The sequence below is a fragment of the Cervus elaphus genome, chromosome 14, assembly GCF_910594005.1.
Source record: "Cervus elaphus chromosome 14, mCerEla1.1, whole genome shotgun sequence".
Classification (NCBI taxonomy): domain Eukaryota; kingdom Metazoa; phylum Chordata; class Mammalia; order Artiodactyla; family Cervidae; genus Cervus; species Cervus elaphus.
This window is the reverse complement of record NC_057828.1, coordinates 10,835,779-10,851,163: the sequence shown is the minus strand read 5'-3', so window position 1 is coordinate 10,851,163 and position 15,385 is coordinate 10,835,779. Positions and strand designations below refer to the sequence as shown.

General features: G+C 37.3%; 1 long non-coding RNA gene across 1 annotated transcript in view; it reads right to left on the bottom strand.

Moving 5' to 3' along the window:
* LOC122707927 overlaps nucleotides 1-15,385 on the bottom strand; it is a 62,697-nt gene that overhangs the window by 27,644 nt on the left and 19,668 nt on the right. Inside the window, exon 3 of the long non-coding RNA XR_006344960.1 lies at nucleotides 4,761-4,796. This is a non-coding gene — a long non-coding RNA (uncharacterized LOC122707927). The remainder of the gene's footprint in view (nucleotides 1-4,760; nucleotides 4,797-15,385) is intronic.

Here is a 15,385-nt window from a genome sequence, read left to right as displayed (position 1 = left end):
GTGAACAGAGAACTTCCAGATGTTCAAGCTGGCTTTAGAAAAGGCAGAGGAACCAGATGTCAAATTGCCATTATCTGCTGGATCATCAAAAAAGCAAGAGAGTTCCAGAAAAACATCTATTTCTGCTTTATTGACTACCCCAAAGCCTTCGACTGTGTGGATCACAATAAACTCTGGAAAATTCTGAAGGAGATGGGAATACCAGACCACCTGACCTGCCTCTAGAGAAATCTGTATGCAGGTCATGAAGCAACAGTTAGAACTGGACATGGAACAACAGACTGGTTCCAAATAGGAAAAGGAGTACGTCAAGGCTGTATGTGGTCTGCTTATTTAACTCATATGCAGAGTATATCATGAGAAACGCTGGGCTGGAAGAAGCACAAGCTGGAATCAAGACTATCAGGAGAAATATCAATAACCTCAGATATGCAGATGACAGCACCCTTATGGCAGAAAGTAAAGAAAAACTAAAGAGCCACTTGATGAAAGTGGAAGAGGAGCGAAAAAGTTGGCTTAAAGCTCAACATTCAGAAAACTAGTATCATGGCATCTGGTCCCATCATTTCAAGGCAAATAGATGGGGAAACAGTGGAAACAATGGCAGATTTTATTTTTCTGGGCTCTAAAATCACTGCAGATGGTGATTGCAGCCATGAAATTAAAAGATGCTTACTCCTTGGAATGGCAACCCACTCCAGTAGTCTTGCCTAGAGAATCCTGTGGATGGAGGAGCCTGGTGGGCTGCCGTCTGTGGGGTCACACAGTCGGACACGACTGAAGCGACTTAGCAGACTCCTTGGAAGTAAAGTTATGACCAACATAGACAGCATATTAAAAAGCAAAGACATTACTTTGCTAACAAAGTTCCATCTAGTCAAGGCTATGGTTTTTCCAGTTGTCATGTATGGATGTGAGAGGTGGACTATAAAGAAAGCTGAGCGCCAAAGAATTGATGCTTTTGAACTGCGGTGTTGGAGAAGACTCTTGAGAGTCCCTTGGACTGCAAGGAGATCCAACCATTCAATTGTAAAGGGAATCAGTCCTGAATATTCATTGGAAGAACCGATGATGAAACTGAAACGCCAATACTTCGGCCACCTGATGTGAAGAGTTGATTCATTTGAAAAGACCCCGATGCTGGGAAAGACTGAAGTCAGGAGGAGAAGGGAATGACAGAGGATGCGACGGTTGCGTGGCATCACAGACTCAATGGACATGAGTCTGAGTAAGCTCCAGGAGTCAGTGATGTACAGGGAGGCCTGACGTGCATGGGGTCGCAAAGAGTTGCACACGACTGAGTGACTGAATGGAACTGATGTGTAATATCCTGAAGTAGCAAACAACTCTAATGGCCATCAACACTAATATGAATAAATGAATGGGATTACTAATAAATAACTACATTCATAAGAACAAAAACAAGACTTCAAAAATGTAAATTTGAACAAAAACCAGCATAATAGAATGATTTTTTATTATTTGATTTATACAAATTTCAGGAACATATAATATAGTGGGCTAAAGGTCAGAGCAGCCTTTACTTTTATAAAATAAATGAAAAGCTCATAAATTGAAGGGGGCATGAGAATTTCTTCTAACTTTCTGGAAATACTTTGTTGAACTGGTGGTACTTACATGGTTGTGTTCATGGGTGTGTACTGAAAGTTTACTTAACTGTACGCTCATGATTCATGTACTTCTGTAGGTAAATTAAATTTCAATTATATATATATGTTTTTTTTTCCATTTATTTTTATTAGTTGGAGGCTAATTACTTTACAATATTGTAGTGGTTTTTGCCATACACTGACATGAATCAATCATGGATTTACATGTGTTCCTTATCCTGATCCCCCCTCCCACCTCCCTTCCTATCCCATCCCTCTGGATCATCCCAGTACACCAGCCCTGAGCACATGTCTCATGCATCCAACCTGGACTGGCGATCTGTTTCACACTTGATAATATACATGTTTCGATGCTGTTCTCTCAGATCATCCCACCCTCGCCTTCTCCCATAGAGTCCAAAGTCTGTTCTATACATCCATGTCTCTTTTTCTGTCTTGCATATAGGGTTATCATTAACATCTTTCTAAATTCCATATATATGTGTTAGTGTGCTAGATTGGTGTTTATCTTTCTGGCTTACTTCACTCTGTATAATGGGCTCCAGTTTTATCCATCTCATTAGAACTGATTCATATGAATTCTTTTTAATGGCTGAGTAATATTCCATTGTGTATATGTACCACAGCTTTCTTATCCATTATCTGCTTTTGGGCATCTAGGTTGCTTCCATGTCCTGGCTATTATAAACAGTGCTGCGATAAACATTGGGGTACATGTGTCTCTATCACATCTGGTTTCCTCGGTGTATATGCCGAGGAGTGGGATTTCTGGGTCATATGGCAGTTCTATTTCCAGGTTTTTAAGGAATCTCCACAGTGTTCTCCATAGTGGCTGTACTAGTGTGCATTGCCATCGACAGGGTAAGAGGGTTCCCTTTTCTCCACAACCTCTCCAGCATTTATTGCCTGTAGACTTTTGGATAGCAGCCATTCTAACTGGCATGTAATGGTACCTCACTGTGGTTTTGATTTGCATTTCTCTGATAATGAGTGATATTGAGCATATTTTCATGTGTTTGTTAGCCATCTGTATGTCTTCTTTGGAGAAATGTATGTTTAGATCTTTGGCCCATTTTTTTACTGGGTCATTTATTTTTGTGGAATTGAGCTGTAGGAGTTGCTTATATATTTTTGAGATTAATCCTTTGTCTGTTTCTTCATTTGCTATCATTTTCTCCCATTCTGAAGGCTATCTTTTCACCTTGCTTATAGTTTCCTTTGTTGTGCAAAAGCTTTTAAGTTTAATTAGGTCCCATTTGTTTATTTTTGCTTTTATTTCCAATATTCTGGGAGGTAGGTCCATAGTTTCGGTAGTTTTGGCCACAGCAATCAGAGCAGAAAAAGAAATAAAAGGGATCCAGACAGGAATAGAAGAAGTGAAACTCTCACTGTTTGCAGGTGACATGATCCTCTACATAGAAAACCCTAAAGACTCTACCAGAAAATTACTAGAGCTAATCAATGAATATAGTAAAGTTGCAGGATTATAAAATTAACACACAGAAATCCCTTGCATTCCTATACACTAACAATGAGAAAACAGAAAGAGAAATTAAGGAAACAATACCACTCACCACTGCAACAAAAAGAATGAAATACTTAGGAGTATATCCACCTAAAGAAACAAAAGACCTATACATAGAAAACTATAAAACACTGATGAAAGAAATCAAAGGGGACATAAACAGATGGAGAAATATATTGTGTTCATGGATTGGAAGAATCAATATTGTGAAAATGAGTATACTACCCAATCTATAGATTCAATGCAATCCCTATCAAGCTACCAACGGTATTCTTCACAGAACTAGAACAAAGAATTTCACAATTTGTATGGAAATCCAAAAAGCTCGAATAGCCAAAGCAATCTTGAGAAAGAAGAATGGAACTGGAGGAATCAATCTGCCTGACTTCAGGCTCTACTACCAAGTCACAGTCATCAAGACAGTATGGTACTGGCACAAAGACAGAAATATAGATCAATGGAACAAAATAGAAAGCCCAGAGATAAATCCATGTACCTATGGACACCTTATCTTCAACAAAGGAAGCAAGAATATACAATTGAAAAAAGACAACCTCTTTAACAAGTGGTGCTGGGAAAACTGGTCAACCACTTGTAAAAGAATGAAACTAGAACACTTTCTAACACCATACACAAAAATAAACTCAAAATGGATTAAAGATCTAAATGTAAGACCAGAAACTATAAAACTCCTAGAGGAGAACATAGGCAAAACACTCTCTGACATAAATCACAGCAATTATATATTTTAAAATTATGAATGCTGTTTATGTAGATGGTTTTAAGAATATGTCTTAGGTTTTTGAAGAGTAATCTTACAAAAGTCCAACTTTTTAAGAACAATTTTTTCTAGCTTCTTAAACTGTTTTGTGTCCTGGAATATGAGAATGATCACAATTTTTCATTTTATGTATAATTCATTCAAAATTACTACATTCAATGTAAGTGAAGAAGAAGTGCAAAACATCATTTTATATGTGAAACACCATTGGGTGACTAGCCCTATATGCATCTTATATCACATAATCATATTTTATATTTTGGGATGGATATAGAAGAGCTCAAACAGACAACAAAAATGCTTTCACAGTGAATACCTGACTGACTGTAGCCGTTAATCTATTCCACAGTGTAGTTTCGAATGTCATATTAAGTTGTAAGTTATTATTCCTATAAAACTGTAAGCTGCTACAACACCAAAACTACTGGTGAATAACTGATCAGGATACAATAATTTATTTACAAATTTAAGAATATTTTCTGTGCTTTCATGCCTGCTGATACAGCACATTCGATCTTAGCAAACTGTCTTGTAAAACATCTTCTAAGGTTCTGAAATAAATTCTAAATATCATTGGAAATAAAACAGCAAAATAGGAACAGAGCCAGTAAGTTTCCTTTAAAAAAGAAACGTCAGGTTTCACGTTAGAAAAATAAAAGTTCTAGCTAAATGGCAACTCACAGCAGTCATTATCATATAACTCTGGATGCAATATGGAAATGCAGGCTAAAATATTCCTGGTCACTGAGTAATGCCATAGGCCTTGTATGAGAAGCAGCAGGAAAGCAAGAGGATGAGCCTGAGGTCACAGTCTGTCACTCACCAGATGTGTTGCCGTGAGACCATTTAGCTTCTATATCTAAAAAAAAGAAAGAATAATTTTGAACTCCAAGGTGTTTGATAAGCATGCTTTAAAATTGTTGCTTTCTTTCTCTAAGGCACTTCCAGAAGCAGACAGAAAACTATGTGACTTGATTAAAGATCTCTAATGATTTTTGAAATGTCTTTACATTTTATTAACTGATAGATTAAAATATAGTTATGTGTCTGATTCTTGAAATGCTCTATTTTTGTTTCTGGCTACCCTAATTATAAGTATTATTCTGTGCAAATAATACATGTTCCATGCAAATGACACATTTATTTACTTCCCCAGTTTCTTATTATTACTTTGATTTAAGCATGTCTTGTCTGAATATATCCCCCTGCATAAATGATAATTTTATTATCAAATTGTAGCTCCAATTATAAGTGGTATTAAATTTATTCATCCATAGACTTCTTTTGCTACAAGTACATTAATCAGTATAATAAATGCAAAACTGTAAATATGCAAGAGAAAAATGAAAGGAAGATGCTTGAGTAATTATATTATACAGTATTAACTATTTCATACTTTTGTATATTAACCAAGAATAACAATTAATGGAAAACCTTCTGGGAGAAAATATGATTTTCTGTAGCAAGCTACAGATGCTTGCTCCTTGGAAGAAAAGGCTATGACAAACTTACACGGTGTACTAAAAAGCAGAGACATCAGTTTACCAACAAATTTCCCTATATTCGAAGCTATGGTGTTTTCAGTACTCATGCATGGATGTGAGAACTGGATCATAAAGAAGGCTGGGTACCAATGAACTGACACTTTTGAATTCTGATGCTGGAGAAGACCCTTTTGAGAGTCCCTTGGACAGTAAGGAGATCAAACCACTCAATCCTAAAGGAAATCAACCCTAAATATTCATAGGAAGGACTGATGCTGAAGCTGAAACTCCAGTATTTTGGCCACCTGATGCGAAGAGTTGACTCATTAGAAAAGACCCTGATGCTGGGAAAGAATGAGGGCGGGAGCAGAAAGGGATGACAGAGGATGAGGTGGTTAGATAGCATCACCGACTCAATGGACATGAGTTTGAGCAAACTCTGGGAAATAGTGAAGGACAGGGAAGCCTGGCATGCTGCACTTCATGGGGTCACAAAGAGTCAAACAGGACTTAGTGACTGAACAACATTCCTTCAGTAAAACATTTACTGACCACCTACTTCGTGATAGTAACTGCAACCTATAAAGTAGGAATATAAAAGGAACTAGAGATAAGAATCTGTTTTAACAAAACTTAAATTTGTGGGAAGGAGAGAAAGGGCAAATTGTAAGCAAATGAACAGATGACCTATATTCAGACAGTGATAAATGTCATCAAGAAAATGAAACTGAATGACCGAAGATGGTGATATCCAGCAGGACCCTGGGGGGCTCTTCAGCACAAAACCTTTCTGTGTTCCCATTTCTTGATTTCAGGAAATAGGCTTCATTTAGCCTCCATAACCTTCCTCAGTTCCAAAGGGGAGATCCAAGCAGTTGTTCATTAGGTAAGGAGGCGATAGAGACAAAGGAGAAAGTGACAGTCAAGAGAAATAACAGTGCAGCCTTGGGGCAGCATCCTGGCTCCCTACCAAGGGATACATACAACAATACCTGAGCTGTTTTACAGACATCAAGACCCCTACCAGGTGGGAGAAGTTAACTGTATGCTGCCCAAAAGCACATAGACCCCAGATTGGTTAGAACAAGTAGATTGATGATGTTGACTCCCACTTACCTCACCACCAATTAATCAGAAGAATGTCCACAAGTTGATCATGGCCTGTTTGAACCATGATTATAAGACTTCTCACTATCCCTTCCAAGTCGGGACACACAGTTTTGAGGGCGTTAATCCAGCGTGGCCCCCTTTGCTTGGCAAAGCAATAAAACTATTCTTTTCTACTTCAATCGACAATCTGTCTCTGAGATTGAATTAGATGCTGCGGTACAGAGGCTGAACTTCCAGTTCAATGGTAAGCAGAGAAATAAACTAGAGTGGTGGCTTACCTAGGTCGCTTATCCTAGGTAAGATATCCTAGGCATATCTTGGTTGAGCTATGCCAGACCTAAAAGATTGATGTAGATTTGAGAATTAGAGAAAAGCATGACATGAAATCAGTTGTATTGGTCTTAACTTAGTTTTACTATTCAGTCCAGTTCAGTTCAGTTGCTCAGTCGTGTCCGACTCTTTGAGACCCCATGAGTCACAGCACACCAGGCCTCCCTGTCCACCACCAACTCCCGGAGTTTACTCAGACCTATGTCCATCGAGTCGGTGATGCCATCCAACAATCTCATCCTCTGTTGCCCCCTTCTCCCCCTGCCCCCAATCCCTCCCAGCATCAGGGCCTTTTCCAATGAGTCAGCTCTTCGCATCAAGTGGCCAAAGAATGGGAATTTCAGCTTCAGCATCAGACATTCCAATGAACACCCAGGACTGATCTCCTTTAGGAGGGCCTGGTTGGATCTCCTTGCAGTCCAAGGGACTCTCAAGAGTCTTCTCCAACACCACAGTTCAAAAGCATCAATTCTTTGGTGCTCAGCTTTCTTTATAGTCCAACTCTCACATTCTTACATGACCACTGGAAAAACCACAGCCTTTATTAGGTGGACCTTTGTTGGCAAAGTAATGTCTCTGCTTTATAATATGCTGTCTAGGTTGGTCATAACTTTCCTTCCAAGGAGTAAGCGTCTTTTAATTTCATGGTTACAATCACCATTTGCAGTGATTTTGGAGCCCAGAAAAATAAAGTCAGCCACTGTTTCCATTGTTTCCCCATCTATTTGCCATGAAGTGATGGGACCAGATGCCATGATCTTAGTTTTCTGAATGTTGAGCTTTAAGCCAACTTATTCACTCTCCTCTTTCACTTTCATCCAGAGGCTCTTTAGTTCTTCTTCACTTTCTGCCATAAGGGTGGTATCATCTGCATATCTGAGGTAATTGATATTAGTAGTCTGTTCTTTATGTCTGCTAATTATTCAATTTCCATATTTGAATTATCACATTGGCATTAAAAAGGAGATGCACTATCAGGTCACATCGGGAAGCACTGAGTCCAGCCGGGAAAGATGAGATAATCCTTCTCTAGAAATGACAGAATGGTCCCTCCCACTGGAAATGGAGAGAATACGGAGAGAATGTGGTAAAGCCAAGTTTCATTTTGGAAAGAAAGGTGATATTCTATTACCAATGGAATAGATATGCAGATGAAGGACATGGGAATAATTAACGATGCTCCTAATATTAAGTGATTTAGTATCAAAGTAGAAGATGGTGCCATTTACTAAAATGTGGGTAACTTGGGGTACACAGATATAGAGCAGGTTACATGGAGAATGCAAAGCTACCTTATTAAGCTTAGATGCCTGGAGAACATATCCAATTTGAGATACCTGTATTCTATTCATGTGCCTGAAATTTAGGAATTTTCATCACAAAAATGATATTTAATATTCATGAGGCTAGAGATCACCAAAATATGGCATATTAAAAATATAGTGGGCAAAAGAACTAAACAGATATTTCTCCAAAGAAGACATATGGATGGCTAATAAACACATGAAAATATGTTCAGTATCACTCATTATTCAGTTCAGTTCAGTCTCTCAGTTGTGTCTGACTCTTTGCAACCCCATGAATCACAGCACACCAGGCCTCCCTGTCCATCACCAACACCCGGAGTTCACTCAAACTCATGTCCATCGAGTCAGTGATGCCATCCAGCCATCTCATTCTCTGTCATCCCCTTCTCCTCCTGCCCCCAATCCTTCCCAGTATCAGGGTCTTTTCCAATGAGTCAACTCTTCGCATAAGGTGGCGAAAGTACTGGAGTTTCAGCTTCAGCATCAGTCCTTCCAATGAACACTCAGGACTGATCTGCTTTAGGATGGACTGGTTGTATCTCCTTGCAGTACAAGGGACTCTCAAGAGTCTTCTCCAACACCATAGTTCAAAAGTATAAAGTTTCCGGCACTCAGCTTTCTTCACAGTCCAACTCTCACATCCATACATGACCACTGGATAAACCTTAGCCTTGACCAGAGGGACCTTTGTTGGCAAAGTAATATCTCTGCTTTTTAACATGCTATCTAGGTTGGTCATAACTTTCCTTCCAAGCAGTAAGGGTCTTTTAATTTCATGGCTGCAGTCACCATCTGCAGTGATTTTGGAGCCCAAAATAATAAAGTCTGACACTGCTTCCACTGTCTCCCCATCTATTTCCCAAGAGGTGATGGGACCTCAAAACCACAATGAAATATCATGTCATGCCTTCAGAATGGCTGCCATCAAAAAGTCTACAAACAATAAATGCTGGAGAGGGTGTGGAGAAAAGGGAACCCTCTTACACTGCTGGTGGGAATGCAAACTAGAACAGCCACTATGGAGAACAGTGTGGTGATTCCTTAAAAAAACTGGAAATAAACTGCCATACGACCCAGTAATCCCACTGCTGGCCATATACACTAAGGAAACCAGAATTGAAAGATACATGTGTACCCCAATGTTCATCACAGCACTGTTTACAATAGCTAGGACATGGAAGCAACCTAGATGTCCATCAGCAGATGAATGGATAAGGAATTTTTGGTACATACACACAATGGAATATTACTCAGCTATAAAAAGGAATACATCAGAGTTAGTTCTAGTGAGGTAGATGAAATAAGTCAGAAAAAGAAACACCAATGCAGTATATTAATGCATATATGTAGAATTCAGAAAGACAGTAATGATAATCCTATATGCAAGGCAGCAAAAGAGACACATATGTAAAGAACAGACCTTTGGAATATGTGGTGAAGGCTACTGAGAGAATAGCATTGAAACACATATATTACCATATGTAAAATAGATGACCAGAGCAAGTTTGATGCATGAAGCAGGGCACTCAAAGCCAGTGCTCTGGGACAACGCAGAGGGATGAGGTAAAGGGGGAAGTGGGGGGAGGGTTCAGGATGAGGGGTGACACATGCACCCGTGGCTGTTTCAAATCAATATATGGCAAAAACCATCACACACACTGTAAAGTAATTATCCTCCGATTAAATAAATAAATTTTTTAAAAAAGAAAAATATATGTATTTGGTTTTATTAATGTGAAGCTTAACTATATGATTTGCAAGTATGTTTGCCAGTGTGTAAATTTAAGCCTGAAACTCATTTCTATTAAAAGTGAAAATGGAAAACTTGAAAAAGTTTGTAGGAGTGGTGAAATAAATGATTAATTTTTCAAAATAAATAAATACAAATATAAATATAGCAGAGAGAGACTTAAATCAAGCTCTCTGGATTCCTGCATTAAAAATACACGTGAGGAGAAAGCACCACTAAAGGGATGCTGACAGCAAGTGAGAAAATTATTTCATATCTGCGAGCAAGGCAAGTTTGTGTTTCAGGGAGACTGCTAAATACTGAGATCAGACAACAACATTTAATGTGAATTCACTATGACTTAAAGAGAACAGTTCCAGGGAACTATTATTCTCTGCTTATTCTCACTCAGTATGTATTTGAAAAAACCTGTAAGGTGCTATCTATAAGTAGTTAGCATCTTTGCCTTATCTGTGCATAATGTTCTTTCAATTTGTTTTTGACAAAGTCATGAACTTGGAATTGCTTTGTGGCATTTTAATTTATTGTGATGCAATGAGGTTTTTTTTTTTAATGTTCATTTATTTAATATGGGGTGTTACTAGCTTTGCATGAAAGAAAGCACATTTCTACAAGTTACAACTGAAATGCAATTGGAGTGAACTGGCTAGAGAATAGGTGGTAAGGACCGGAGTCAATATCATAGAATACACTTTCAAAAATGCTCACTGTGAAAGAGAGGAAAAAGTAGGGTGATAAACATGAGCAAAGACAGATTTAAGATTTTATAAATGCCTTTTTTGCTTGATTTTTTAGGGCTATATTTCTTTTACTTTTATGTTAATGAAGATGATTTAGTACCACAGGAGAAATTTAGGATCCTGTATGAAGGTTATTTCAGGAATGAATTCCTTAAGAGGCCTAGAGGTTATGAGAATTTGAGAAAAAATGGAGGATCTGGACAAGACTTTGATAGGAACAGGAATTATCTTTTTTTCCTTTTAAGAAGCTCAAAGGCAGGAATTACAAGTGGAGAAGAAAGTAGTGTAGGATTGCAAATATGAAGCATTTTAGGAGTCTTGCTTATGTTCATTTTTTAAATGAACTATGAGGCAAATCTTGGGGAAGAAGAAGATTCAATTATTCAAAGTGTATAAAAAGGAAAGAGGGTCTGAACTATTCTCGTTAGCTAACAACATAAATTTTCTTAAAAATGAAGAAAGACTTAAAGTGACATGTTTTATTTATTTGATTATTTTATACTCCAACCATATTTAAAGGATTTAACTATAAATATTCATGATTTCTGGAATTCTGAGAAATCTAATGCATATTTCACCACAGAAAATTATTATTAACCTAAGATTTTGAAGTGAGTTTACTTCTTTTTGAATATAATATAAAGACTTAGGTTGAGTTTGCCTAACCCCAGCTATATTTAAAGTGAGATGTTTAAAATTTCTTTAAAATTAAGTACAGACAGGTTTTAATTCAGCAATTTTCTCCCATGAAAGGAACAATGTGATTTTGTATCTTCCTGGACTGGATTCATGTTGGGTCAGAGCTTGACTGCCTCTGCCCTCACCTCTAGGCAGGCATAGGCTCCCAGAGATTTCATATATTTTAGTCTAATATTTTGCCTTTCAAGTATACATTAATTTTGAAAATATATACACTGGTCTAATACTAAACTGACCTCTTTCTTGCTTTTCAATATCCTCTACTCTCTTTTTCTAATATCAGTCTACCTAAACTAAGTTATAAACTTTATACATAATGATGTTAATCACATAATTATTTTAATAACTGTGTGGAAATGCATTCAATCAACTAGAAGGAAGTGATAAAGTAAATCATGAAGGAATGCAATCTCATGTAGTCACTGAAATATGATATTTATGAAAAGTTCTAATAAAAAGATTTGTGTTACAATGTTAAATGAAAAAACATGAATTACACTGAATTACTTTTCATATTATCTACTTTATTGCAAAAATTTTAAGCTAGCTTACAAAATCCTATACTATTCAACATGACAAAAATATGTTATACTGGGTAAATGACTGAAAAGGAAAAATTATTAGGGAAAATAAAGTGAAACATTATTCAACGTTACTTCTGAAAATCTGCCAAAGGATGTTTTACACACTTACTGTATTTGGACACAAAATTTACTGTAAGCATCCTCAAAACCAGCTTTTCCTAATAATAAAAACCAAGTTCAGTTATATGATTTAGAGTATCTGCAAGAAAAGGCAAACCGGCTGTTCTAGGAAGAGCCAGCTAAACTTGACATATCACCTACTAGAATTTTCTATGCTGTCTCAGACTCCTCAGCACTTTATGAGCAAATTTAGTTCTCTTCAGCAGGAAGGGAGATGAAACAGAAGAGAAACATTCAACCAGTTTTCTTAAAAACACCACTGTTATAAATGGACAAATAAAAAGAGTTGAATTATTCTCTGGCTCATCGAGAGACAATCCCAAAGATCCCAACTCATTTATTTGCAATTAAGTGAAAATTCCCCCTGCTGTTGCTGTTAATGATGGTGATTAATTATTGTGTCTACACTATTGTTTAAGCAGAAAGAATAAGCCACTGATATGCTGGCCTATAATCATATTCTCTCCCTGATGTGGGAGGGACACGGCCCCACAATTCTGTGATTCCAAATCCTTGGGGCCAGATATATGTTTGAATCTATTTTTAAAACAGTTTGATAAGTATTACATTACACAGATTGCAAGCTACGTTACACCTCATAAACAAACCTATTAATAATTTGGAGGGAAGCAACTGCATATTCTCACTTGGTCAGATGAAAAAATGACTATGAATAACATTAACAGCCTGACAATTTAAAGCATGATTTGCTACCAAATACATTTATAAATGCTTATAATAAAAACAAACTCAGTTTTTACCTTTTTTTTTTTTGGTTGTTTTTAGGAATGGTTGGACGCAGAATCTTGACATGAGCATTCTGTGTGGGGTTGTTGTGAAGGTTAAATGTGGGGATTTAAAACATTTGATTGACACTTGCTGAACGCTCATATACATTACTTATTTTGCCTGCCTTTCTGGCAGACCCTAGGTCCTACCCAGCTTGCTGTTTTATAGGCCTGTGTTGTTGCAAACAGGGAGTGTAAGACAAGTATACATGCATACGCAGCTGTTTTTCTATCATCTATCATTCATCTATTATCTACCCACATACATACATAAAATATAAACATTTGATAGAATCTGTTCCCCATCTCTCTCCGTCTTTCTGCATGTTTTAGGTATCTTTAGAAACTCTTCTATTCCAGGAATAAAACTTTTGATAAACTACTTGTAACAGATTATTAGATTTCTAACTCCCAATGATAGCATTTATTTCTTACTATTTTAATTTAATCACAAGATTTCCAGCTGACCTGCACTAGAAACACAGTTATAAAACTAGAGTGGGATGAACTGAGAGTGTAGCACTGGCACATTTACACTCCCATGTGTAAACAGAGAGCTAGTGGGATGCTGCCATAGGGCACAGAGAGCGCAGCTCAGCGCTCTGTGATGGCCTGGAGGGTGGGATGGGGGCGGGCAGAGGCTCACGAGGGAGAGAATATATGTATACTTGACAACTCATTCACTTCACTGTACACGAGAAATTAACACAACGTTATAAAGCAATTACACTCCAATACAAATAAAAAGTAAAATTAATTAGTCACCATTATCAACCTCAAGTGGTGCTTCTCAATGAATGGAGTGTTAGTCACTCAGTTGTGCTCGACTCTTTGCAACCCCATGGACTGCAGTCCACCAGGCTCCTCTGTCCATGGGATTTTCCAGGTAAGAGTACTGGAGTGGGTTGTCATTTCCTTCTCCAGGGGATCTTCCAGGCCCAGGGACTGAACTCAGGTCTCCTGCACTGCAGGCAGATTCTTTACTGACTGAACTATGAGAGAGGCCCACTTGTCAGTATCTCTATTAAAAATGATTTGACTTCATCAATTATACACATCGATTGAACATCTACCCACAGTAAAAGATCCACTGCTGAGTTTTTGTTGCATTGCTCTCTCTGTAGAGAAATCTAACTGCACATGTTTATGAATTGCTTAAATCATTATTATTCTTTATAAATCCACAGACGTACTAAGATAGATTTGCCAAGGAACAATAGGTCTTCTTTCACTATAATAGAACCCACTCCATTAAGGCAAATGTTCATTAGTAACGTGTTTGTGCCTTGAGTGAGGACTACGTTATGAATCATTATTTCATTTTGGAGCAGACGATGTATGAAAAAATTCCAGGAAAACATCAAGCCGTCATCATTTGGGCTAATCTAAGTGATTCCAGAAAGCACTTTAACATCACAATTTTATACATAATGGACCAAGAAGGGAGAAATCTTATTTCTGATTTGCAAGCTTGCTGTGATCAGCTCCCTGAAGTCGCAGGAACCAAGGAAAATTGGCCAAAAATGACCTTTTGAAGGTGATGAAGTGAGGCTGGTCACCATGAAGGACATTGCCTCCTACAGGGTAATTATTATGATGGCTCTTGCAAAAATAAGCTCTGACGCCACTGGAATAGATGGAACTTTAGACTAACCAGATAATATGTTTAGTGCACCTACTCTTATACAGTTTTAGAAAATAAACATTTGAAACATTGTAAAATTGAATACATTTGTCTCTAAATGTTACTGAAATTATTTTGAAATGGTTTTATGAGTAATGCTGATTTTTTTTTTCTGTTTTCTTTATTGTGATTTACTAAACTGAACTTCACACAACCCCAGAAAGTAAGCACATTGCATATCACTGTATTGCTGTGGAGGGAAAAGAGCTTGGGAAGATTAAATACCTTGCCCAATACCTCAACCAGAATTAAAATTCTAAAGGTCATCTTCATAAATACTAAAGAGTAGATATACTTGCTCATCTCAAAAAAATAAAAATCAAACTTAAAAGTATGGAGCAGATTTTAATAAGCTAGAGACACTTTTTTAAGCCTTTTATTTTATTTTCAGTCATGCAACACAGCATGTGGGGTCTTAGTTCCCTGACCTGGGATTGAATCAATGCCCCGCACCCCACATTGGAAGTTCAGTCTTAACCACTGGACTGTCAGACAAGTCCCGAGAGACTCTTTTTAATACTAGGACAAAGTCTGGGAGTGTAGAATGGAGATCCAATAAGAGTTTAAAAATGGATCAGTAAAATCAAGTCATTGCCTTATTTTAATCTTGACATTACATATACTGATATTTTTATATCTCTTTTATGGTTTCTACTCTTTCCAAAACCAATTTGGCAAAAATAAAAATTAAAAAAATGTGGAAGATGCCAGGAATAAGTAACGGTTATGCTAAATTATAAAACCACATAAATTAGCTTTCACTTCCAGTCTATATGAGCAGAGAACAGATTTAATTAGCTGATAGTGCTTGAAAGCAAATAGATCCTTGTCTGGGGAGAGAAGGAGCATAGG